Raw genomic sequence first — 27,967 nt, 5'->3', positions numbered from 1 at the left:
TTAATGGCAGCACTAACAACAACAACAACAAAATGGGTGGTTATCTCAAATGCAGAAAATGTTGTAGAGTATTATAAAACATGCATTTTAATGCTTGTCCTTCATTCCTTCCCATCTCCTCATTCAGGTGTTGCACAGTCTTTGACTAGGAAGAGACTTCGAGAGCTAACATCTTGTTTAATTGTTACCACTGAGCTACTGAAAGAGAATTCCTCTTTCAACAAGGAATTAGCAGTACTGATCCTTATGAAACTTACTCATTCTGCCTTCTGTGTACAAGGTTAAATTTTATGTTCTTCTGCCTCTCAGAGAGGAGTGGACTTATGCTTCTCTAGCAATTCTAAAGCCCTTTTGCATAGAAGTAGCTACTTTCAGAATACTATAAAGCCTTAGCTTTGTTAAAAATAGGCTTGATCTCCAAAGCTTGTGAGCTAATACAGTGTAAAGAAGGACAGTACAGAAAGATATTTTTCTTTGCATATATCTTCCTTGTCTTCAAGCAACTCACTTTGTTATCTTAACTCTCATCTTTCTGGTTCTCTTCACGCCGAACTCTAGCTGAAGTTAATGGGAGCACTGCATGCAAACTTCCAGGTTCAAGCCCCCTCTCAAAATAATCTCTCCTACACTTGCAGATTCTTTGATATCATGAAAGCTTTACCGTAAGGTTGCTTTCCTCTTGTAAACAGGATCAAAGACAGCGTGTCATTTTATTTTATTTTATTTTATTTTGTGACTGCTGTCTGGTTGCTGTCATCTCTTTCTTTTCTGGCTCATCGTGTATTGTACCTTGAACATTATACCTCACAGCACTTCACAGTTTGGTTCCACCCTCTTTGTGTGGTACATGACACATTTAAGTGCTTTTTCCTATCAATATGGCATTTTGTACAATATACACAACTCTGCTAAGCTAATTGTGATGTTGTGCTTCTAGATCCAGTACAAATGTCCTTTTTTTCAAGTTTTCTCTTATGCTTACATATCTTTTACTTTCTAAGCATGTAAGAACTGTTTTCCTAATTGATCTATTTGTGTATCAATTTCATAATGTAAACTGTTGCCATTTTCCTAGGGCAAAAAAATAAAACCTTTTCTAGATAATACCTCAAAACTGTCTTGAATATGTCATATGGATGATGAGCTTGCAGGTTGTAAGTTTCCTAAGTGTCTCAGTCTTGCAGCGTTGCAATGTATTCAAATGATACTTTTGTCTTTTAAACCTTTTTTCATAACCCTTTCGCAACACTAAGCAGCTGAGCAGAAAGAAAACTCTTCTGAGCAGAGAAAATCTCTCTCAAATTCCGAATTACACTAAAGAAGATCATTCTTGCCCTTCTCAGGAACTCCAGGAAAGTAATTGCATCCCTTCAGTCAAAAAGGAATCCTCAAAACCAAGGGTATGCTGTGGGGTTGGTTTTATTTTTGCTGGCATTTTAGTTTTTATTTATTATTTTTATTTATTTTATAGTTTTATTTATTTTATATATACATATATATATATATAAATAAAGGAATAATTGAGCAGATGTGATGGAGTGATTGTTCCTCTGTACACAGCACTGCTAGGGGTATTATGAAAAGATGCCATTAACTCAAGGAGAATGTGGAAAATCTAACAAGGAGAATAGCTTCTTCTATTCACTGAAAAAATGATTGAGAAGCAATCATTGCATTTATTTATTTACTTTTCACTGGATTCAGCCACTCCTCTACAAACAGGATTTCTAATAGGCAGAGATTTTTAATAGGCAGAGAAGGGCTACATCGAATGAAGCATTGTGCCCAAATGTCAAAGTTAGGAGAGCTTGTTTGTAAATGACAAAGTGTAACTCCGTAGCAAAGAGCTTTAAATAAGATAAAGGCAATTTCTAACAACACAGAAGGAAACAAGAATTCTAGACCAGTTTCACACAGGAAGAACACCAAGTCATAAAGCATGGCAAATTCCCAGCCATTTCATCTCTGCTCAGCCTACAGGGAGATGGCATGCATTGCCACTAATGAGTGCAGGCCTGTGTTCGCTTATGTGAATGTGATGACATGCAAACAGAGTTTCATCTTCAAGATCTTGAAAGCTTTCCCAGAACGGGACAGATGGATTTGTAATTTTGCTGTCCTTTGCACCTTCAGGCAACTAGGTGAATTGGGAAGAGCACATCTTTGCCTTCGTGGGGGTATAAACAACCCTTGTGGATTGGTCCTTGGCCACTTTGCCAGATTTGTGCACTCAGACGCAAGGGTGAGCTCTTCTCAATTCAGAGAGGGACTCCAGGTTTTTACTGCTATACAAGAGCATGTCTTTGTTTTGTAGCATTGCAAAGGGCCTTGGGCATTTGTTAGAGCTCTGTTTCAGATATCTCTTTCTGATGCGCTTACCAGTTAGATCTCAAGGGGGCTGAATTGTTTTAATTTGAGCAAAGTTAGTGGATTTACTTACAAAGAAGAAATGCAACAGTCTGTGATACAAAAGAGGTGACCTTCAGCTCTGATTTTAAATCCTGTTATGAATTCCTATGCATAGATATTGCTGAGGGAAAACTTTGGCACAATATGCATTTAATTTAAAAAGTGGTGTTTATTCCAATTGTACAGAGGTGTTCTAGCATGTATGAAGAGTTAAATCCAGAGAAAATCATTTTAACCAAAGATAAGATGAAAAGCCAAGTTACATTATAAAGATACTTAAGAAAATGTACCATATTTAATCTGCTCTCACATTAAAGCAACTTTTAATTTGCACTTTCACTTACATTTCTAATGCAGTGGTATTTATTACCTTTTGTCTACCTTACCAAATGAGCAACAATCTCTAGAGATCTCTCCTCTCTGATTAGAAAACACTTGCTGCAAAATAATAGATTTATGAAATATACATGAAGAAACTTTTATTAAAATTACATTAATAGCTAAATTCTGCGCACAATTACACTTGGCCATTGCAAAATCAATGAATTGCACCAGGATAATAGAGAGCAGAATTTGCCCCAACTGAATAATTTTAGCCGATTAAATACAGTGAAATGAGATATTGGCACTCTGTTTGAAATATCCTGCTCCTGTGGACCCTGGATTCATGATTTAGGACTCTGTCTGGAGGATCAAAGCCACCTCTGTCAGCCTGTCCTGTCAGCAAGACAATATATGCTCAGACAAATAGTCTCATACATAACTCCACTTCTGGGAGGTAAAAGGAGGAGAACCATATTCTCTCCTTCTTTGCACCAGGTCAGAATTAATATTCACCCACAGCACATGATGATACATATCTGAGTAAATTTTATACTGCCTAGCTCAGGCATTGAGAGCAACAGAGCTGCAGCAGCATGGAGTTCAACAGAGGCCAAGAGCCCAAATATTTATTCAGACTACTTTGTCACTAGCTTGCTTTGGTACCTCTTTTAGGTTAGCAACAATATGAGATTGGCCGAGGTCCAAGCAGCAGGTTTATTACCTCCAAATGCAGAGTAGGGTTTATTAGCCTTGGTAGAGTACTGTGCTAATATAGTATATATGATGTTGTATATATAGGGAAGTAGAGTGTCTTTAATTCTTCTGGTCTGCAAGCTAGCTCATAGATCTGAATTGTGTTTTGTACTCTAAGGAAATTATATTCCCCATCTGAGGGAATGTCTGGCCTGGGGAAGGAAAAAAACATTTGGGGCTAATGACTGTGCTGAACTGCGTGGATGTTTAGTCAGGGCTTTGTTGCTAGAGTGCAGACTTGCAGGCAAAGGAACAAGATGGTGCCCATGAGAGATGCAGGCTTATACAAGGACTCAAAGAACAAGGGTGGTGTGGGAAGACGTAATTGCTCAAGGGGATGGAGCTGTGCAGCCTCCCAGTGGAGTGATCTCAGTGTTAGACTCCTCAGAGTCACTCCACTCTCCATTTGCACTGAACTGGAGAATTGTTTTTGAGAGGTTTCTGAACTAAGTGCTGCTTAACAGCTGTGAGATTCCAGTGTAATTTAGAGATGCCCAAGGGTTTTGCACTGCTACTTTGGGTGGACTGTCTGCCACCCCATTCACTAGATCTCAACAATTATGACAGGGAAGGTTCAGTTAAGGTATTAGGAACAATTTTTTTTTTCTCAGAAACAGTGATGCATTGGAGCAGACTGTCTGGAGAAATGGTGGAGTCACCTTTCCTGGAGGTGTTCAAGAACAGTGTAGGTGTAGCACTGAGGGACATGGTTAGCAGAGATGGTGGTGATGGGCTGACAGATGGACTAGATGATCTTAGCGGTTTTTCCAACCTTAATGATTCTATGATTCTGCTTACCAGTGCTGGTGGATAGGAGCAGCACAGAAACCACTGTAATTAAAAGGAGATGTAAAGGTGATGTTTGAAAAACTGCTCACAGCTTCAAGGGTGTTAAATGTCTGCTTCTAAATGAGCTATCTGACTGAAGACAAATACAGCAATAAAGAACTAAAACATAAATTAAAAAAAAAGTAAAAAAAAAAAGTAAAAAAAAGTGTGGGTATACTGACAGGCTGGGAAGACCCACACAGAAGTAAATTAATTACACTTCAAGTAAGGTAGGTTGTTCTTCCTGACTAAAGTGTGAAGAACCTGGAGAGAGGAAGGAACTGTAATCCCAGAACAGAATCATAGCATCATTTAGGTTGGAAAAGACCTTAAAGGTCATCAAGTCCAAATGTCAGTTGACTTACCAAGTCCAATCACTAAATCCTGTCTCTCTGTGCTATGTCCATGTGTCTCTTCTACCTGCAGTACTCTCCTGGACAGCCTATTCCAATGCTTGACCACTTTTTTTTTTTTTTTTTTTTTTTTTTTTTTCAAATGAATAAGTTCTTCCTATTTAATCCAAACCTCCCAATTGCATGCTGAGAGCTTTTCATCATGTCCTGTCACTTGACACCTGAGAACAGAGACCGACACCTTCAATCACTGCAGCCTCCTGCCAGGTAGTTGTAGATAGCAGTGAGGTCTCCCCTCAGTCTCTTCTCCACACGAAGCACTGACATCTTCAAGCAATCTTTATAAATCTTATTTTCTTGTCCCTTTACCAGATTAATTGTTCTTCTCTGTGTAGGCTCAGTCAACCCAATACTCTTCTTCTAGTGAAGTGACCAAATCTGAACGCAGTATTTGTGGTGCAGTCTCACCAGTGCTGTGTACAGAGGGACAGATGTGATACATGCCTACTCCCTTTCTTCTCTGTTTTGCACTATAGTTTCAGGTACTTTTTTTTCTTGCAGTGGATGAAAAAGCTGTGTCTTTACCTGAGGAATCTAATAGCTTCACCTAATTTGGCTTTGGTCACCGATCCCATATAAGAACACTTTTACTGCTGCATTTGTTAAAAAAGGACCTGTAGGTTGCAATCCCCAAAGCCTGGCTTGGGAGTAGATGATCTGCAGAGTGTGAAGATTGTGACACCAGAGGTGTCACTGTGGTCAGCCACAAACTGAGCACTTGCTACCATGGTAGGCTGGCAGAGAGTTATCTTCTCCTGGCATTTTCACACAGCTTACAACACGATGGCAGAATGGGGCTGGGGAACAAGACCCCGCATCCCTCTCATTGTGTATGCTGAAAAGAACAGCTGGATTAAGATGCCTCCTTCCCTCTGCAGCCCTTCTTATCCACACTGAAATCACCAAGGCAATAATATGTTGGATGTCTGAGGACTTCAGAATGGATGCCCTATTATTTCTCCCTTTTGTTTTGTTATAATACGTGTGACCTTCAACTGCTTTCAAACACTTTTCACTCCACAGAGAAAATACCATGCTGAATGGCTTAACCGTGATTTCAGTACAAAACTAACCAACAAAAAAGCGTCTGGGACAAAAGCAATAATGCGGGCAACGACATTCAGAAGTGTTAGAAGTAAATCTAACTGCACACAAAGCAGAGTTCAGCTAAGTGTCACTGCCGAAAAACATCCTCTGTTCTCTGCGAAATGAAGTTAGAAAAGAGCTAAATCGAGTACTAAAACTCATTGAATGCATTTAAAGAGCTGGAAGATAGGGGATATGCCTGCTGTGAGGGACTGTGGGCACCAGTTTTACATCTCTGCATATTTTACAGGTGGGACAGAGAAGGACTGGTGTAAAAGCATGCAGAGATTTGCTTACACATGAATCTGCACCATGGCCTATGCTTATTTCTCCCAGGTAACTCTTTAGGTAGTCCCTGGGGTTGCTCAGCCCAGAGCAGAGGAGCTGATGGGAGGCCTGATGGCAGCTGCAGCTCCTTATGGGGAGCAGAGGGCAGTGCTGAGCTCTGCTCTGTGTGATGGGGACAGGGAACAGCAGGGAGCTGCGTCAGGGGAGGGCAGCTGGGGACTGGGGACAGGCTCTGCACCAGAGGGCGGTGGGCATGGAACAGCCTGCCCAGGGCAGTGGGCACAGCCCTGAGCTGTTGGCCTTCAAGGAATGTCTGGAAACCGCTCTGGAATATATGGTCTGATTTTTGGGTGATCCTGTGTGGAACCAGGAGTTTGAATGGGTACAGAGGAGGGCCACAAAGATGATGAGAGGGCTGGAGCACTTCCCTTATGGAGACTGGCCGAGAGAGTTGGGCTCTTCATCCTGGTAAAAAAAGAAGGCTCTGGGAAGACCTTATAGCAGCCTTCCACTACCTGAAGGGGCCATATGGGAAAGCTGAGGAGAGACTTTTCATACGGGCATATAGCAACATGATGAGGGAAAATGGCTTTAAACTGGAAGATGGCAGATTTAAACTAGACATCAGGAAGAAATTCTTTTCTGTAAGGGTGGTGAGACACTGGAACAGGTTGCCCAGTGAGGCTGTGGATGCTCCCTACCTGGAAGCATTCAAGGCCAGGCTGGATGGGGCTGCGAGCAACCTGCTCTAGAGGGAGGTGCCCCTGCCTACTGCAGGGGGCTGGAACTAGATAATCTTAAAGCATCCTATGGTTCTATGATCCTTGTGGATCCCTTCTGACTTGGGATATTCTACGATTCTATCTTCTGTGATTCTGTAATCAGTCAGATAGTCTTTCTTATCTGATTTTGAGCGGTGGGGAAAGTTTGAGGGAACTGGGTTTGCTTAGCTTGGAGAAGAGAAGGCTCCAGGGAGACCTCACTGTGACTTTCCAGTATTTGAAAGGAGCATATAAACAGGAAGGGGTATGACTGTTTACAAGGGTAGATAGCGATAAGACAAGGAGGAATGGTTTTATACTAAGACAGGGGAGATTTAGGTAAAATATCAGGAGGAAGTTTTTCACTCAGAGGGTGGTGAGGCGCTGGAACAGGTTGCCCAAGGAGGCTGTGGCTGCCCCATCCCTGGAGGCATTCAAGGCCAGGCTGGATGTGGCTCTGGGCAGCCTGGTCTGGTGGTTGGCAACCCTGCACACAGCAGGGGGTTGAAACTAGATGATCATTGTTGTCCTTTTCAACCCAGGTATTTCTATGATTTTATGATTTTATTTCCAAATCAATAAAATAATAATCTGTTGTCATATGCTTCCCTATCTTCACCCACTCTTTTCTCACAGTTTTACTGTCATTCAGATTAGGTTTAGTCCCACATGTCAGGGATGGAAAATGTGTCCCGGTTGTGTTGAAGGAACAGGGAAAGATGTACAATTTATTTAACAAAGTTATGCTGCAGCACATGAGTTCTTTCAGATGCAGGGGGTAATGCATAAGCTGATGTTTCATTTGCATGCTAAGAAAGGTCTGAATATCTGCTCATTCTCTGCTTGGATCACAGTAATATGCATGAGTGAGAAAGGAGGATAATAACCAGTGGAAGGAGTTGCTTTTATTAACATACTTTTGCATTTCTTTTTTTTAGATGAAAACTTTGGAGGCAAATATTTTCTTCCTTTACTTAGGTGTAAAAGTACACGGGTTTGTGCGTTCCAAATATTACAAATGGGAAGAAAAAGGTGTCAGTCTTGTTTATTTTTAATTAGATTAAAAAAAAAAAAAGAGAATGTTCACATGGGTTTGATAAGAGATGTAAAATACTCCCACAGAAAATGCTGTTTTCCTGTCAGCTGCAGTGAACGAGAACTTTGATATTTAGCATCAATTGAAATGGGCTTGTACTGAGATCTTAGCCATAATTACAGAATCACAGGGGTTGTAAGGGACCTTTGGGGATCACCTAGTCCACCCTCTGGCTACAGGAGGTTCCCTACAGCAGGTCACACAGGAAAGTGCTCAGGTGGCTTTTGAGTACCTCCAGAGAAGGAGACCACAACCTCTCTGGGCAGCGTGTACCAGTGCTCTGTCACCCTCACAGCTCTGGTTGTATGGCCTCTACACCAGCTTGCTTTTGAGCATGTCAGTCTCACTGATATCTGTTGCTTATGTTATCGAGGTTTTTGGCAGTCAACCAGTCAAACAAACAATTAAGGAACTGGTATTTATCTAAGGAGGCTGATTTCTTTTTTTTTCTTTTTTTTTTTTTCTTTTTTTTTTTTTTTTTTAATTTACTACATTGTTTTAAAAGATCTGTCTCTTTATTTAATTATTTATTTACCTTTTATAAGCTTCAGGAATTCTGAAATGTTTTAATCACACCGAAGATTTCAGATTCTCAAAGACAGGTATGATTCAACTATATTGTCCTCTGCAACCTTTATATGCTTTCAGCACTGCATATTTTCCTTCCTCAAATCCAGGAAACTTATTGCAAAGGAAGCATTTTGCTTGACACTAAAAACTTGGGATCAAGGAACAACAGATTGGAGAAGTAAACCATAAGAATCATAAGGAATTAGAATACCTTGTTCATCTTGCTCATCTATAGTCTGCAGCAGGAAATGCATATTTATGTCTCAGATGTTATATTAAAACATTCTTCCTTAATATGTATTTATATACAACCTTCCACAAGAAGTCTGCCTTCAAAAGCAGCAGACACTGACATCCTGTCTTGCCACAAACACAGCATCTCATCAGATGCTCAGAAAGAATTTATACAAGACTTTGTGAAGTGCCTTACAAATAGCACACGTTCTATTGAAGAAAGCATCGCCATTTCAAGATGAAGAAGTAAATCTGTTCAGTGCTTTAGGAGTTTGAAGCGGCTTTAGGAGTTCAAAATGATTTCTTTAAAAAATGTAGGTTCCCTGCTTAATGTTTCCCCTGGACCCCTCTGGCTAACAAATGACTTGTTTATAACATTTCTAAATATAGATCCAGGTAACAGATTAAATCTCATTCAAAGATCGTTTCTCTTCTAAAACAAAAGTAATGAAAATCTTTTTGTCCTTTGTTATATTTCTTCGCTTGTAAAGAAAGCCTCTGAAAAATTCCTTGTTAAACTGAATGTACTTATCATTTTCCTATAATCTGAATATATTTAATCCTTTTTTTCCAAATAAACAACGGAAATATTTTCGAGCCCTTTTTTTCTTTTCTGTTTTGTTACTGAAAGCTTTACCCTATTCGTCTAGAAAAGAACCAGCACCTCTGGCAGGATTACTTATGTTCATATATTTTATTACCTGTGACAGCTACATCCTTTGCTTTTTACTTGATTATTTTTGTTTCCTTTCTTAATCAGTTTCCTGAACTTTCTAGCTTCTAAATTTATACCCTTTTCTGTCATGTTGCCTTTTTTTTTTTCTTATTACAAACACACTCACATGCACACACACAGATGACAAAAATATTTTAGCTTTTGCAGGTGCTTTTGTTCTCTCTGCTCAAGTTGAGTTGTTTTATAACTATAATCACCTCATTCTTCATTTTATTCAGATGTGGGATGGTAGTTTTTTGGCCATCAAATGAAGTAATTAATAAGTTTCCAACATTATTCATAACTGTTACATCAGTTGCATCAGCCTGTAGTTGTTTTCAGCTCTATGAACATCTCTCTTTTAAATCACCAATCATTACTTATTTGAACTTTCTGTTCTGACTGCATATAATGAATGTAATTAACTCATGATAACTTGCTCCTAAAACAATATTTGCTTTTAAATTTTAGATCAGTGCCCTTTTATCTGCCAAAGTGCAATCAAATTTATCTTTGCATGACATTATTGAGTTAGAAAATTGTAAATTTTTTTTTTATTATTTTATTTAAGAAATTCTGAAGTTCTTTCTCTACTGATATATCTCTAATATGTATCACTAATGTTGAGATGTCCGCTTCTTGTTTTTTTTCCTTATGTAGGACAGGCAGGTTTTTAAAAAGCTATTCATGACGTTCTGAAATGTGAAATGATGATCTGAACCACTGGCTTGTGCCCTACCTTGTACTATATTGGCTAGGAAATTGATCCATAAACCTTCCAGATCACTTGTACAGCACTTTGTCAGTGGCTCATACATAAGTATTTTGTGGAATGTAAAACAGCTTCCTTATCCTTTCTGTTGCAGACCCTGATTTGCACTAGAGCTTGTTCCTTAGTGACAAGTTCTTCCTCTGATTCTGCAACAGTAATTTTTTCCAAATGTGTTTTCTCCAAATATCCTTTCTGTATGCTACATGGTTTCTTTTCCTCTGTTCCTCCTTCGTGTGTCTGCCTTCAAATCTTCGCTGGAAAATTGTTTATATAAAAATTCTTGCTGCAGAGTCTCATTCCCTCAGTAATCTGAGAAGGCTTAGCTACTTGATGATTTCAAGCACTGATTCTGATCAAAGATCTGCTAAGCACAGCCAGATGGGTCCCACCGAAACACCAACAAGCCGATCAGGAGGCTGGATAGGAGATTGAGAGACTACCCTCACAGACTTCCCAAAGGATGAAACTTGAGTAGGAAATAGACATACACACGCATGCAAATGCTCTCCCAGCTCACCTTTTCACACTGTGCTACCAGTGAGCATGGACTCTGCAGCTAGCCTTTCAGAAACTCCCTGGTTAGCTGCTCTCTGTTTGCCAGGCTCAGCTGTTTCATTCAGCTTTTTGATTCTGAGTAAAGTTATTTCAATGGCTAAGCAGAAGGAATGATGCATGCAATGCCCTTATGGATTATTCCAAGTTATGAACTGTGTGTGGTGGTGCAAATAGTAATATACATGTATCACGCTGAAGTGAGAGATGGTCCCAGTGATCACAACAGAAGGGCAAAGAATAAACAAGCACCGGAATTTGCCTTGCTCGTTAAAAAATATTTGATTTCTATTAAAGCTGAAAGTGCCAAAGAATATTTTCAAACTTTCTGACAGACAGATGGAAATGTCTTAGGGAACCTGACGCAGAGCAATTATGGATGCTCAAACACAACAAAGATTTTGAACATGAAAAGAGAATACTAAAAGGATTTTTATACTTGACAGTTCATTTCATTGTATTCTCTTTTTATATTAAATTATTAAAGAGAGACGCATCAACGTGTATATTTTCAGTCCCTTCTTGCCAGTTTGGCTTATTGGAAAAGTTTTAACATAACCCAACAAAATATTTTCATAATATTTAAAAAATGTTACAATTTGCTGATTTTTCTTCAAAAAATTATCGGTTGTACCATCTGACAGGCTATTCTTCCTCTCTCAAAAGAAGCTTACATAATAGAGTATTGAGAGTGGGATATGGATAAGAGACTTTGCTTATCATCTTTTAAATGTATTTGAACTCTCATCTATATTATGCCACTGAATTTAACAGCACCATGATTTTTGGAGTATTTGTGTCTGCAAGAACTGTAATAGTATATTAGAATAAAATAGACACCTAATTCAGGTACCAATGATTCTTTCATGGCACTGAGACAAAAATGCTAGAGTTTTGGGTGTTATTTTTATGCTGCTTAATAATTAGCATGTTTTTAAGTTTTTACAGAGAAGTTTCTATCATACACTGTATAGACCACAGGCATCTATTCTGAACTGTTCATATGGGCACTGCTATAACGTTGAGTCAGGTTCCTTTTTAGAGAAGGTAAGTTATCCCATCTCAGAATAAGTATCTAAGTTGAGTACACTAACATATACTTGGAAATACTCATCTCTCTTCATTGAATGTAGAAGCAGCTTGGAGACTAGCTCAGCCAAGTATTGAACATTTAGATTGCTAAAATTAGGTGAGATATATCCCACTGCAGAAGCTCAGGCTCGTTGCTCAGTCAATGAAGGGGCAGGAGACAAGAGTCTGAATTAGAAGTCAGTGTCTCTCCATCTGCTCTATGAGGACTTTGCAAGTGTAACTTGTGCATCTACACGAGAAGGTGCAATCTAAATGCCTGGACTGGGATACCTATGTGATCAAAGCACTTTATCCACTCTACTAGGAATTACAAAGAGGTTTACAATGGCACACTGTGCTGAAGTTATCCAATTCCAGAGGATCCACATTGTGCTTACAAGAGGGGTTTGCTGTACATAAGTACAGAGCCACAACAGTTAAAGTCAACTCAAGTTTTCATGTGATGCCATTGGGGGAACAATTATCTTCATTTCCTCACTCCATGTGTTATTATCTTCTGCCTAAATGTAGATTATGTGCAGAAACCAGAACTTTTATTTGTCTCAAAGGTGCCATGTACTTTCCTGGCACTATGATAATATACAGGACTTGCACGTAGCCAAAATGTTTTGATACTGCTAATCAATATTTTAAATTCTCTGTAGGAAGTCTGTATGTACCTTCTTCTCATCAGCACTCTCATCCCTGTCATACAGACCCCTTCACAGTTAACGTGGCTTTAAGCAAGAACGAAAAAAAGCCTTGTTCTAAATTTATGTTTTCTTCTTCTAGCTTCTTGGCCAGCTGCAGCTTCTGTTTACTGTTCAACAAACCCTTGGAGTACTGGAGTAGTTGCCAAGCTATCAGCAAGAGCTGGGAAAGCTGGACATTACTGTAACTCACAATTTGACGTGTGCTCCCTGTGGACGGCTGCTCACTAAAGAAATTTTGGGTGAGATCTGTTCTATTTGCAGAAATCTTACCAAGGAAAAAAAGGAAGTCTACGGCATAAAAGTCAAAATCTCATTGACTGCTTTTCCAAAGGAGTTCTTGTAGCTTTACTAGGAATTGAGTAATATACTGAGCAGAATCTGGCCTTGTTTATTTGTTTGTTTCTAAGTAACTAATTTTCAAAAGGCTATATGTTATGGGCAATATTTTTGTAGGAAAGAGCTGTAAATGAGCTTTCTTCACAGCTAGAGTGTTGGATGGCAATTTATGTCATATATTACTACTAATTTTACTTTGGATTCTTTTATCAATATTTGGCCAGTATAGTCTGAAGAACTGAAGAGAGTAAAAGAGAAGAAAGAGAAGGCAGGAAGAGTTAATAAATGACTATTTTTGGAGACTGAGGTGCAAGTAAAATTACACCTTCTGTGCCTGTCACCTAGGTAACCTTTTGCAAAGCATTTCACTTTTCTAAAACTAGATGTGTGAATTATTATGCAGGATCACAGTTATCTGTGAGGGGCATCCTCTTCCCACCTGTTCCTTTTTCTCTTTCAACGATGGGTACTCTGCAACATCTAGGCAACCTGTGCCTATATTTGATCATCTTCAGAACAAAAATGTGTTTTCTTATGTTTGCATGGACTTTTATGGTATTTCAGTTTATGTCCATTGCCTGTACTGTCACTAGACTCCACTGTGAAGAGCCTTGCTTTGTCTTCTCCAGTCTCCCTAAGAGGTAAGGATTATCTCCTTCAATCTACTGGTAATAGTCTTCTTGCAGTCTAGTATGGCATTGTCTTTCTTATTTTTTTTGCAAAGGCACAATACAGGCTTATGATCTACTCATTGCACACCAGATGTATATGCCCTTCTCTGTAAATCTGCTTTTCAACTTGTCAGTTCTCAGTGTGTACAGATTCAGAGGGATATTTTGCTCTACATGCAGTATTTGGCAATTGCCTTTGGATCTTCAGGAGGTTCAGGACGGTCGGTCTACTATTCCATTTTGGCAAGGTTCTTTTGAATAGCAACACAACTATCTTGTGCATCAGCAACTCTTCCCAGCTTTGCACCCCTACAATTTTTGCTGAGGGTGCATTCTCTCCCACTGTTCTAGACAAGATGTCCCAAACCTGTGCACAATTCTACAGTTTTGGAAATATTACTGTCCCCTTGGATATACTGCTTATGACTGGCCTCCAAATAGACCTTGTATGAGTGATCACACCAATTTAAAGCAATTAGTTTGGTCTTTCAGTCTGCCCCATTTTCCAATTATAAAACCTGTTCTGCATTATTTTATCAGTAAGTATATTATGATAGCCAGTCTTGAATGCCTTACTGAAGTCCAAACAGGCAACAAATGCTGCAGGGACCCCATCTATCAAAAACAAGTCATCTGTTGGTAAAAGGCTTGGTAAGATGTAAATTCCCCTTCATATAATCATGCTGACTGTTCTGAGACACCTTAAATTATTTTTTGGAAAATATTTCTGGGATTATTTTCTCCATCCCCTCTCCAAACATTGGGATGAAGCTGACAAGTTTACAGTACTGTGGACCTTCCGTCTTGCCCTTGTTGAAGTGACATTTATCTTGTTTCAGGCCTCAGAAACTTCTGCCAATCACTGTATCATATTCAAATCTAAATGTGCTTCTGTGTTTTCATGATTTCACAATATCTTTAAGTTCCCGCTGGGTCACTTGCCACTGATTCTATGCCCTTTATGTTTTCCCTGTGTATCTGTATTTTGTTAGGAGCTACTTGATCCCTCATGCAGGCCTCCTACTGCCTTTACTTGATTTTATTCTCATTAGAATTGACCATTCTTTCCTAGACCCTTCTTCTCTCCAGGATGATGTCCCATGATTCTTCCAAGCATATCTCTGAGCAGGTCAAAGTCTTTTCTCCTGAAGTCCAGTATTATGATTTGGCTATTTGTTTTGCTCCCTCCTGTCAGGATTCTGAACTCCTCTATTTCATGGTCGCTGTAGACAATGCTGATTCTGACCATCATGAACCTTTACTTTCTTGTTTGTAATTCTCTGCAGAAATTTCCCCTCACCTCCTTGATTCCTTTTTTGTCTGTGTCAAGAAATTACCAGTGCACTCCAGAAACTCCCTGGATTACTTTTGTGTTGCTTTAGTAGATCTTACGTAGTACCTTTAGTAGATATTAGGATGGTTAAAATCCTCCATGAAGACCAAGGTCTTCAAATAGGATGCAGCTTCCATTTTTTTGGAAGCTTCCTATAATTTTTTTCCCAGTTAAGCAGCCTGTGGCAGGTATCAGCGCTGTTCCTCTTGGTTTGGCCTCTACTTCTAAATCATAAGCTCTCACTTTGCTCATCACCTGTCCCCAGGAAGAGCCCCATGCATTTAACAAAAGGGCAATTCTCCTTGCTGTCCCACCCTGTTTATTTTAAAAAGCCTATATCCACTCATTGCAACACTCCAGTCACGTGAACTATCTCACCACCTCTCTCTGATCCCTGTGAAACTGCATGGAGAGGAGAACTGTAACTTCATGCAGATATCTAATCCTTCCAGTTTATTCCCTATTTTGTGTGTATTAATGTACAGGCATTTTGGAGTGGCAGGGACTGTTCTGTGGTTGAGGCTCAGCGAACTCAGAGGCTTCTTTGGACACAGTCTCAGTTGCTACTGCATAGTTCCATATCTGCTGGCAGAGTGCAAGCCGTCTTCTTGGTGCCATAAGCCATGAACGGCCAGCCTTTTTCATTTTGAGAGTCTCCATTTCCCTGACTGATAAGCTCAGACTTGGCTGTCCCTCCTTCAGTACTGCTGAGGGTTCAGGCTCTTGAAGCTGCAGGATTTTGGAGACAATCTGTTTAATCTGCTTTGAGCAGAGTGTTGGACTAAGTGATCTCCAATACTACCTTCCAACATCAAATATTCCGTGATACTATAAAACTGCTGCACAGACTGCTGTGTCTCTTAGTTGCTTGTACTGGCTGTGGTTCCTATCTTTCCTTCTCTTCCTGCTTCTCCTGGATTTGGAGGCTATATCTCATCTGATGCACTGTTTTGTTTCATTTTGCAAATTAAATGAACAATGGAACTATTTGGTCCAAGGATTTCTCCATCTGTCTCAATCTGAAGCAGACTCGAGTATAAGGGGCTATGAACAGCCACTTCTTACTGAATGATTGGTGCATTAATCTATATTTACTGTTATTATTTTATGAATTTTGAAATCTGTAGTCATATCTCATTCAGATAAATCTTCTACTAAAGTGAGTGGAAGTTTAGCTGTGTAACAAATGGGTAATAAATGAATAAGACCTCCAGGATTTGGCATGCTAATGATTATAATTTAACACTACTATAGCTCTTTCCAACTTCAAAGTGCTTCACGAACATTAACCATTCTAATTAATTTCATTTAGAGATGTTCCTACTGTATCTTTTCCTCTACTGAGCACTGTAGTACACTTACTGCTGTATTGTAATTCAAAGGTTGTTATGGTAAAGATTTTGACAAGAACAGAGAATCCCTTGTGAAAATTTGCAATTGTGCTAATTACATCAGAGATCAGATGTCAAGATTATCCTTGAAAAAGATCCCAGCGCATACCACAGGTATACCGAGTCTCTCAATAGAAGAGCTAGACTTGGCCAATCTACCACTTCCTCTGGCATTTCCCTGCTTAGGGATAAACAGATTTAATAACTTGCAAAATTGATTGAAAGCCATGTTAACATTCATACTCAGGCTCAGAAAATGCAGATGAGAAAACAAAGAACCAATGTAACTATCCTACCACTTACCAGTCAACTTGTCAAAGCCAAATAAAGTAGGACAGAAGAATGACATATGATTGTAAGACAGTGAGGCATCTGTGTTTCATAATTTTCTATCCTGAGATACATTATTCAAAGTGTTATCTTGTTAGACTATCTTACTGGGAGTTACAAAAGACAATGTAATAGATATTTACCAGTAATTTGACAGATTGGTCCAACTTCTTCACTATGGGGAGCTGGCTGTCAGTTTTGGGATGTCTCTTCACAGGCCTTGTATATATAGCTAGAGTAGACTGTGAGCATAAACACTTGGCCACCCAGAGGTACAAGAGGGGTTGCCCTTCTGCTGTGCTTCACTGGCTGTCTGAACAGATTTCCTTCTTGCTGTTTTGCTTTTTTTTTTTAGTGGAGAATCTCGGACTGTGGCAATGTTACTACCTGAAAGCAGTCCCGAGACCAATGGACTTCTACTGCTTCTCAGTCACACTGTTCAGTACTAGCCTCCTTCATAGCCCTCCTAGTTGGCGTGTTCCAAAATGGAGCAGTGGGATGAGCTAACAACCTGGGGGCAATCACAAGCCGAATGCTGAGTTTCCCTCCCAACTTTCTTATCTATAACAGCTTCAGCAACTTTTTCTAAGTCCTCCCATACTTTTTCTGACAAGCCCAAATTGAGAACTATGTTTCAGGCTGGAAGATATCATGAACCTTTGAGGGAAATTTATGCCTTGTAGAAATCACAGCTCTGGTGGACACAAATTCATTTCAACACTGTATAATTCAGACATCTGTTTCCGTGGTAGTGAGCTGGTATGTATCTGAAATGACCGAATGCAGAATCAGATTCTGTTTATTTGTATATCATTGAATATCTGATCCTCAGCTGCATATAACTGGAATTCATAGTGGCTCCTATAACAGTGCTTCTGATTTCCCTTTGAAAGATGGTTAGAGATTCACTGAGATGTTCCTGTAGAAAAAAATCTGATTTTAACGTTACTTTGAAATCATACAGTGGTATTTAACAGAATATTATATTCCTGGAATAGTCAATTCAAAATAAGAAAAATCCATTTAATTATTCATTACTTTTAATAAATGATAGATGTTTTCCAGAAGAAAAATCTTATTACATTTCTAGAGAATCCCATTATTTTAATTGCCATTCATTTTCTTTCTTTCCCATCACTGTTGAACTCCTTAACTAATGGTAGTCCCTGTTGCCAAGGGTTTTAGGCTTCTTCATCTGGGACCTGAACAATACTTTGTTTGTTTATGACTTAACACCACAGTGCATTTTTCCTTTCTCATGTATTGATACTCCTCTGTTTGCAAAATATTACTCAGTTCCAGTCATTTGTATAATAAACTATCTACTAAAAGTCTATCTACTCTTTCTCCTGAGTTACTGGGTGCCTCTTAAGTGTGATTTTAAAGAAATGAGGTTTTAACCTCGAGGCTGCGTAGCCCTTTTTCACTGAAATTTTTCTACGTGCATTTTTTCCAAAAAAACACTATCACAGAATCACAGAATCACAGAATTGTAGGGGTTGGAAGGGACCTCCAGAGGTCATCGAGTCCAACCCCCCTGCCAAAGCAGGTTCCCTACACCAGGTCACACAGGTCGGCATCCAGGCAGGTCTTGAACATCTCCAGAGAAGGAGACTCCACCACCTCCCTGGGCAGCCTGTTCCAGTGCTCCGTCACCTCACTGTAAAGAAGTTCTTGCGCATGTTTGTGTGGAACTTCCTATGCTCCAGTTTCTGGCCATTTCTCCTTGTCGTGCCTCCACTCACCACTGAAAAGAGTCCAGCCTCGCCATTCTGCCCCCCACAGCTTAGATATTTATAGACCTGGATCAGGTCCCCTCTCAGTCTTCTTTTCTCAAGGCTGAACAGACCCAGTTCACTCAGCCTTTCCTCATAGGAGAGATGCTCCAGGCCCTTCACCATCTTCATGGCCCTCCGCTGGACTCTTTCCAAGAGATCCCTGTCTTTTTTGTACTGGGGAGCCCAGAACTGGACGCAGTACTCCAGATGAGGCCTTACCAGGGCAGAGTAGAGGGGGAGGATCACCTCCCTCGACCTGCTGGCCACGCTCTTTTTAATGCACCCCAGGATGCCATTGGCCCTCTTGGCCACAAGGGCACACTGCTGGCTCATGGCCAACCTGTCGTCCACCAGCACACCCAGGTCCCTCTCTGCAGAGCTCCTCTCCAGCAGCTCATCCCCCAACCTGTACTGGTGCATGCAATTATTCCTCCCCAGATGCAAGACTCTACACTTGCTTTTGTTAAACCTCATCCGGTTTTTTTCTGCCCAGCTCCCCAGCCTGTCCAGGTCTTGCTGAATGGCAGCACAGCCTTCAGGCATGTCAGCCAATCCTCCCAACTTCGTATCATCGGCAAACTTGCTGAGGGTGGCCATTATTCCCTCATCAAGGTCACTGATGAAGATGTTGAACAAGACTGGACCCAGCACCGACCCCTGAGGAACACTGCTGGTTACAGGCCTCCAACCAGACTCTGCACCACCAACAACGACCCTCTGTGCTCTGCCAGTCAGCCAGTTCTCAACCCACCTCACTGTCCACTCATCTATCCCACACTTCCTATCACTATCACATATCAAAATCAAATAGCACAGTGAAGGCTAATGTTTAATCAGAGACATATGCAGTTTTACGAATCTCATGACTTTTCTGTCCCTAGATAGCAGTGACCACGGTTGGTAGGGAGATGAGATGGGTTGGCACAGCTGTCACAGCTGTGTGAGGCACGGTGCTAGTGCCAGGCTGTAGGGTCCCCAGAGTTTCCCAGATGTCTCTAAGGTTCTTTTTCCCAGGTTCCATCTTGAATCTCCATTCCTGGAGTATCTCTGAAAGTTATTTATTTCCACTTGTAGTGTTGTGTAAAAAATACCTTCCTGGTGACCTGTCTCTACAAAACTCTCTTTTTCTGACTTGCTGTAGTCACTGTTGGTGCTCACAGTCAGCTCCTGTTGTCGATTCTTACTGAGGATGTTTATAACAAATTTGGACAAATTCCCACTTGATGGTCAACAGGTTTTTTCACAGCTTGATTTTTTATTTTTCAGGAGCACATAAATCATTCAAAGATAGGATTTATTTTATTTTATTTATTTATTTATTTATTTATTTTCAACAAGAGATTTGCCATATTTCATCTATTTTTGAAACAAAATGTCAGTTACAGTTCGTGAGCTTATGCTAACAGCTCTGCTAATTATGTCCAACTCATATTAACTACTTCATGCTCTCAGAACAAGACTTGTTGCCAAATTGTATGCTGACAAATTGTATGACTTATCTGATGCCATGGGATAATAAGGTGATAAAAAAATGGAATTCAGGGTTTATGTTCTGCAATTTAGAAAGTACAGACCAAAGAGAGAAAAAGTTTCAAAAGGTTACAAACTTTCTGCATGCTCTGGAGATCTCGTGATGCTGGAGGAAATTTGTGCTCTGGAATAAAACACAGAGATCAAATTCTAGTCTATTCTGTTGAGTGACTTGAAAGCAATGAATTTTGTCTATGTTATCATTTTCCCCAACCACCTGTATTTGCTTGCACCAAGAATTTATCCTTAGCTTATTGAAGGTTGCTCTCATATCCTACAGTGCAACTTGAGCAAGGGGAGTGCCATCCTGAGGGATCGACTGATCAATCCTAGCTCTAAGCTCAGTCCCCATTTTAATGTTTCATTCTGATTCTTCTGAAGCTGTGATTTAGCGTGTAGAAAATATAGTGCAAAATCATCCTAAAACTGTAATAAAAGAGGTTTACTACATTTAATTGTCATCAGTCATTCTATTAAACTGTTGAGGAATATTAACAAGGGATATGATAATATCACCATATAAAGTTCATATGCATTTTTAGCAGTTGTAAAACGTGTTAGAATTATTTAATACCTTTGCAACTATTTGTGTTCGATAATTAATGTGGGGTAAGGAGCTGTCTGTTATTTCAACTATCTGAAAAAGGCAGAACAGCCTCAGTTTAACCTGATAGTTACTAATGAGCAAGAAGCAAAAAAGTCAGATGACCTTTGCCCAAAAGCAAACGCTAATGCAGAAGTAGTCTACATCTTCCAAATGTACTTGTTTGTTTTGTCTCTACAAGCATATGGATTAGACTACCAAAGTGTTTTCTGCTCAGGGACTGCATTAAAAAAAAAAAAAGCAACTTTCAGAAACAGAAGAAGCAGGCTTTCTAATCCACACTACTTGCCAGCTATTTGCAAAATTTGTGTAGGAGAGAATAAGTAGCTGGAATTGTAATGGTTATGACCTACAAATCACATTTTCTAAGACATTTAGACAAGTGCTTAGGTGTGAGGCCCCATCATGGGCAGTGAACCTCCCTGCTTTTACATCCTTCAAATCAAAAGTACTTCAGTACCTCTGTGGAGAAAAGGGGGGAAATGTGGCATCAGAATGTCCAAGATGAAAATCGCTGCTCAGCTCTCACTCCAAACCTGAAAAGCCTCAGAAGCTGCCTCCATCAGTTTCTCAATATTTAACTTTTAAACACTCCAAGAAGCTCACATTCTGCTTCTGTGCCTGTCCAGAAGTACTCAGTATAGAAAGTGCATGTGAAAAGTTTTAGTTCTACTCTAATGATGAATATGACAAAAATACACTGGTGGTTCTTGTGTTCTTTGAAAAACGTGCAAAGGATGGCCTCATGTCTGAACATTCATTTAAGTATGGAAGACATGAATTAAACTCACTTCTTTACCCAAAAATGTTCTGGATCACCTTCATCCCCCTGCCCCTGAAAGAATAACAGAACTCCTATGTGTCACCATTAGCAGTCATATAATCTAAATCCCATTTTCAGATACCAAATTCTTATCTTGAGTGTAGGGTTGAATGTTGAAATCAGTAATAAGTAAAAGTAGAGAAATGTCTGATAATCACTTGTAAATTTATGCTGAATTCATTTCTACAACTCATTTAAAATTGTTAAAGAGCTGCCTGAATGGAAGACTGTTTCTCTTGTGGTATCATCTCATTCCAGTTACTTTTGATTTCAAGTTCTCTCTTCCAAGCTAAAAAAGACTTCTGAAGGTAGGTATCTCAGTTATGGGCTCTTGGCACCTTAGAAATACTGACATTCAGAACTTAAGATCACTTTGCTATGTTTGGTGTGTAGAGGGGATGTGTGTGTATTTGAGAGAGGGATATTTAAAGATAACAAACTCCCTTATTTTTACTGTGAGAGCCAATGCTTAATGGCTAAACAAGATGGAAGTGATTTTTGCCTTTGTGTGTACTCCTTGTGTTCTCTGAGCCATTGTGCAAGTCCTCTAGTATGCAGAGGTATCTGTTTTATTTCATTATTATGTATGAAATAATTAAATAAAATAAGCAATACCAGATTACACAAGAACATTTGTCAGTAAATGGTCATTCTAAAAACCTACTCCATTACTTTATACCTGTTTTTTTTCCCACCAATGATGTGTTACAACAGATCAAGTCAAAAAATAAGAACTGCTCATTTTTTCTTTAGGGGCTCTTTCTGAAAGGACTGACTTTTGCCTTGTATATCTCACTTGCTACTTGTCCATGGCCAGTGAATTCAAGACAGAATTTGACCAAATGAATAAAAGATGATTAAGGAAAGAGAGAGAGACTTTCTATGTGATCTGACAGTGGTAGGACAAGGGGAAATGGTTTTAAACTAAAAGAGGGGAGATTTAGGTCAGATGTTAATGGGAATTGTTTACTGAGAGGGTGGTGACACACTGGCACAGGCTGCCCAGAGAAGCTGTGGTTGCCCTCATCCCTGTAGGTATACAAGGCCAGGTTAGATGGGGCGCTGGGCAGCCTGAACTGGTAGGTGGAACACTGCCCAAGCAAGGGACTGGGACTGAATAGGTTTTAAGGTCCTTTCCAACCCGAGGCATTCTGTGATTCTATAAAAGATGGGACTAAAGTCATCCTCCAGCCACCACCATCAGGGTCTTTCCTTTGCATGACATTTATCTTGGAGATGCTTTGCTTATCCTGACACATCTTTCTCTTCCAGTTTGCCAGCTTGCCTGTTATTCAGCCCTGTAATCCAAAACCGAATCTTTAAAGCATCTGATAGAGCCCTTTGTAACAGAAGAGGGAGCTCTCACAACACCGATGGAAAATCTTTGAGGGTGCTGTTTACCCAAGGAAAGCAGGTAAGGATAGAGACCTGTCTTTTTTTTGTAGCAAAGAGGAAGAAGGTGCATGGACATGTATTAACTCATGGAAGGCAGCTATAGCTTAGGCTGCCAATGCCACAAACAAGCAAACAAAAGAACAAAAATCCAAACAAAAAACTTGGAATTTCAATGCATTTGGCAACTACAGATTTTCACAAAACTTGTAACAGCTTGGCCCCTGTCTGTGCCACAGAGCATGGGAAGATATCCACATATGAGAGGAGAAATCCCATGGCCTTTCTCCCAAGGCTGGTTGAGCTGCTTTGTTGCTGTTGGTCACAGTGGTACAATGTAATGCCTAGCACATGAACATCCAAAGTGAGCATCAAGAGAGCAGTGAAACACGAATGAATTTGTTATCTCACTGATTTTGCTTTAGGAAAATTTACTGATATGATACTGGAAGAACTGTCAGTTCTGATCTCTGGTTTCACCAAGGTCCAGGAAGTTAATTTTGCCTGTCCAGAATTATGTCACGTACATTTTACAAAAGTGGAGATTTAACCTAAATAATTAATATTTCCAGTGCAATGTTCTAATATCTTTTAAAGAAAAATAAAAACAGAAGTACTTTATCTAGTAAAAACATTGTAGAAAAACTGATATAAAACACATTGTAGATTTTATTTCTGGAAATTTGCAAGGAAACAACAACAAAAAAAAACAATCCAGAACAATTCCTGACTTATGTGCTTTGAAGCATTGACAGAAGCTTTTCTGAAATCAGAAACCTCTATGTCTTTAAAACCACATCAGTAATGAACTACATTTGGTGTCCAATTACTGCTGTAAAGTTAGTAAGAAACAGTATATTTTTTATTGTTTAGTAATTTTTTATAATACATAGTAGTTGGTACTGTTATATAACTTCCTAGAAATTGTCAGTCTTTCCATAAAACTTTATTAATTTCCTGGATACATATGTTAGATCTCCTATGTGATTTGGTAACCTGCACGAAAACAGATGTGTACCTCTTCTCTGTTCTTTATTCTGCAGAAATGCTCTTGCACAATATAGACATTTTTCTTTTAGTTTTCTATTTGTGTCTTGAAATGGCAGAGACAATAATGATAGCACAACTATAGCATAAAAATACGTATGAACAGATCTGCTTTTGTTTTCTATGATGTAAATGCCAAGATGCTTCATTTGCTGCAGTGAGCAGACCATCGAGTTAGGCCTTCAGCCTGCGCCGAATTCAGAACATGTTAGACTGTGCCAAAGGACATCATTATCAGTGTCAATGAGGCTTTCTTTGGTTACCAATGTTTTATCATGAGGAAACTCAGTATAATTTCCAGAGGCCAAGGAACGTGTCGCTAGAAAAAGAATGAAACTAATTTGAGCTATCCCTTTTCTCTTATCTTTATAGATGACAGGGAGAGTAGTGACTCATAGTCTGTCATAAATCTGAGGAATGTCAAGAGAATTCAGAGGAATTCTTCAAATGGAGATCAAAAGCAGAAACTTTGTAGACTTACGAAGTGCCCAGAAACATGATGAAAATGGCTTATGACTTTATGAAGAACAGAGCCACATTTAAACAAGGACTTGAAGAAACAGAACATTGTTGATATGAGTAATGCTAATTCTCAGGTAGTTTTGGAAAAAAAAAAATGGAGAAAACCTGATTCAAGTTTCCTCTCTCATTTCTTCACAGGAAAAAGATTTGAATCAAGGAGAGATCTACATTGCTGCATACTGAAGACAAATTTCAATATTGTCACATATTCTTAACAAATTACTGGGATAATTCTCTAGCAAGGAGAGGAAGACATTCACCTGAGAAGGAAAGTAGAGCCCTATGCTAGTATTAGATTACTTGGCTCTACAAGGACAACAAGATTGTTAGGCATACTTCAATTTCTCGGCCAATCTCATGGGTGATGCAAAATATTGATTCATGTTTTTTCAGGTGTAGAAGGGATCTGAATCTCAATCACCAACACTCTTGACCTATACTCATATAATTTGCGCTTGAACTAAAACAGAGAAGATTTTTTTTTCTGATCATTTTCTAGATGTAGGCCATCATTTACCTTAATTTCTCAAAAGCTGTGGGAACGAGGTATTAGATGTTGTGAAATGAACATTGGATAAAACAAAACTAAACACGCTGTAAATCTGTTTCCTCTGGAATACTTCTGATTCTTAAATTTGCCTTCCAAATAGGCAAATAGAGAAGCTGGTGATTTCTATGGCTTTAGCTTTGATGAGATTATCAATTCTTCCATGCAGATTCTCTTTGAGAAATGGAGTTTATCCTGTTACTTTGTCTTAAAATTGATGTCTAGTCTTAAAGTAGAGAGCAGAGCAAAATGTAGAGCAGGTGAAAGATTAGAATTTACGTAGGCTTAAAACTGATTGTTAAGAGGGAATTTATTGAACCTTATAAAATCCTCAATTGCATGCATAATGTCCCTATACTTTACTGTTTCCTTTAATATAAACCAAGGAATTATAAGTATGGAACAGATGGTAAGAAACACGTTTTCCATACGGAGAATTGTAAGTGCATCTTTCTGCAGAAAGGTTGTTGAAACAGTTCCTAGGACTAAAAATTCTAACCTGTATTTAATCTGTGTGAAAAAATATAGGTGTGAAGTTTTGATAACTGATCGTAGTATTAGTTTATGAAATGCAAAGCCTAAGACAATCTACTAGTCCACCAGTAAATGGAGAAGAAATAAGGAATTGCTCTAGAATTATTGCTACAGAAGAAATAAGGAATTGCTCTAGAATTATTGCAGAATTTGACTATGGTGAATGTTGATGCCCTGTGATAGCAAGAGAAAGGGAAAACATGCATAACAGAACCCAGTGAGTAATCTTTTGACAGTCTTTTTGGTTTCTCTTTGTTTGTATTTTTTTCACCTACATGATTAGTGGTCCTGAAATCCTTTCTATCACTAGCATCCATGCATTTGCAGATCCTATTGGTATTCTCATTATGGCATATTCTACACATATGGAGCTGTCTCTGAGCTGCCTGCCTATACCTCTCCCTCAAAAACCATCTTCAGGACTAGTTTTGAAGAGATTTACTGAAGAATTCTGCTGATCGATGAACTCTACAACATGTTCATAGGGCATAAAGAGAGGAAGAACATTTTGGGAAGAACCTAAAGATCTACAAGATAGAAATTAATTCACTCTCAAAAACTGTGAAGATAGGTAAACGATTCTTAAGGTTTATTTGTTCCTCTTAGGAGTTAAATTCTTCTCTGGAGGTGTCATTTTCTCTCGCAACGTGTGGAGCCAAATGGCACAAAAATCTGTCAAGAAGCCAAATCCTTAACTTATTTACACTAAAGTCATTTCAGAGTTGTGTTATGGTAACCAAAACTGAAGAGTTAATAATCAGTACAACACTTCCAGATTAAATTACAATCTAATGCTGTTTCTTCTGTTATGTCTGGGTGAGTCAGGAAGGTTTTGATAGTGACTTTGGTGTCATTGGCATGGATTTCAAATGGTTTAATTAAGATTAATTGGAGCCTATATTTCTGAAATGGGTGTTGCACATGTATTTTGAATAAAGAAGTATAAAGAGGTATATCTCAAAGTCATATCCTTGTTGAGGATTCAATGACCATGTAATTAGACTTAGATATCACATTTTCCTTTACTTAAATCATTCTTTACTGAGTAATTTCTTCTTTATTGTCAGTGGCATTGGACTATTTCCCAGAAGCTTGCTTTACAGATACTGTGCCCAGTGGTACAAAACAGTTCTGGTGTAGTGCAAAAAGCATGGCACCAGAGAAAAAAAAAATAGTGCAATCTATATATTGGTAGATGTTAGAGATACGTAGATACTAATATCCCTTTTCATCCTTTGAAATGATTTAATATAATACTGTTCCAGTCCAGACAAATAAAACAATGTTCAGATAATGCCAGAGGATGTATTGACAGTGCATAGTCGTTTGGATAGTGCTGTACTAACAGGTTTACATCTCTTTTATGGCCAGCTGCCTATTTGGAGCAAGGGCAAAGCACACAGGATCTATGTACCCATTCATAAGAGGCACACACAGTGTGGCAAAAGAACTCAGAATGGAAAAAAAGAGGTGCTCTCCATCTCTATTAAAAGATGGAAGAAAAGGATCATCTTCACAAGGAAAAAAGACTGAATAGTGTCATCATTCTTAAGATGATGATCTAAGAATGATCAATGGCAAAAGCAAAATTCCTTATTCTTATATACTTCATACTACAAAAATCCCCTGCCATTCTTCCTTAATGAAAATGCTATTTACTTCCATGATATATTCCTCTTTTTAATTCCACTCATATTAGGCAGATTATCCATCTCTGCCTTACAGCCAGTGCCATAATTGCAAATCCTACAGGTTCTCGAACTGGCTATAAAGTAAAACTCTTTTTAAGAGTTTCAGGATGGTGACTGGTTGCATAAAGCAGATTATTCCTGTCTAGGGTTTCCAGGAAATTGTTGTATTCTACTTATTACCTGTCTTTGAAATGAAAACATCAAGATAGTTTATCTCTGAAATTCTATACTCCACAGTATATGAGACCAAAAACTTAATAGCATCATGAATTTCATATAAAATAACAATACATTCATCCAAGATAGCTTTCTCTCTATTCCACATCATGTAATCACAGTCAATAAACTTATACACCACTGCACCATATAAATGTATTAAAATCTCTGATTGACTGAACTAATCTTTTTTTCAGAATAGGCTGTAAATAAGTAAGCATGGTGCTGGATACAAACTTTGGCTATATCCCTCTTGTGAAGAGGTGAATCCAGACGTGTTCTGATATTCAAGAATAGTTTAAGTGAAATGTTAATGGAGAGAATGTACTCTTGAATTGCCTTGCAAAACATGAGTAATCCAAGCAGTCCTTAATGGTCTTCCTATCTATTGACTATCTTTTGCTGTCACTTAGGTCCCAGCAATTACTTGGTCTGCAGCACGGTTGCAGAGAGGTGTGCATTTAAATTATGCATAGGTATAGAAGTATGGACTCAATTCTACTCAATTTAGGTACCTTGCTGAAATGCTGGAATTAGGAATCTGGTCATGGTAACTCCATACTCAATGGAAATAGACAGAAACCTCCAGACGGTGATTCAGCTCTTATGTGGTCAGAATTACCCTCTGGAGGTCATT

At 39.0% G+C, this 27,967-nt stretch overlaps 1 long non-coding RNA gene across 1 annotated transcript in view; it reads left to right on the top strand.

Moving 5' to 3' along the window:
* LOC125687689 (uncharacterized) overlaps positions 1-26,541 on the top strand; it is a 72,672-nt gene extending 46,131 nt beyond the window's left edge. Inside the window, exons 2-4 of the long non-coding RNA XR_007374319.1 lie at positions 12,665-12,824; positions 22,654-22,795; positions 24,481-26,541. This is a non-coding gene — a long non-coding RNA (uncharacterized LOC125687689). The remainder of the gene's footprint in view (positions 1-12,664; positions 12,825-22,653; positions 22,796-24,480) is intronic.
* Positions 26,542-27,967: the final 1,426 nt, after the last annotated feature.

The sequence above is a fragment of the Lagopus muta genome, chromosome 1, assembly GCF_023343835.1.
Source record: "Lagopus muta isolate bLagMut1 chromosome 1, bLagMut1 primary, whole genome shotgun sequence".
In the NCBI taxonomy this organism is placed as follows: Eukaryota; Metazoa; Chordata; class Aves; order Galliformes; family Phasianidae; genus Lagopus; species Lagopus muta.
The sequence above is the reverse complement of the archived record's forward strand: the minus strand, read 5'-3'. Positions and strand labels throughout refer to the sequence as shown.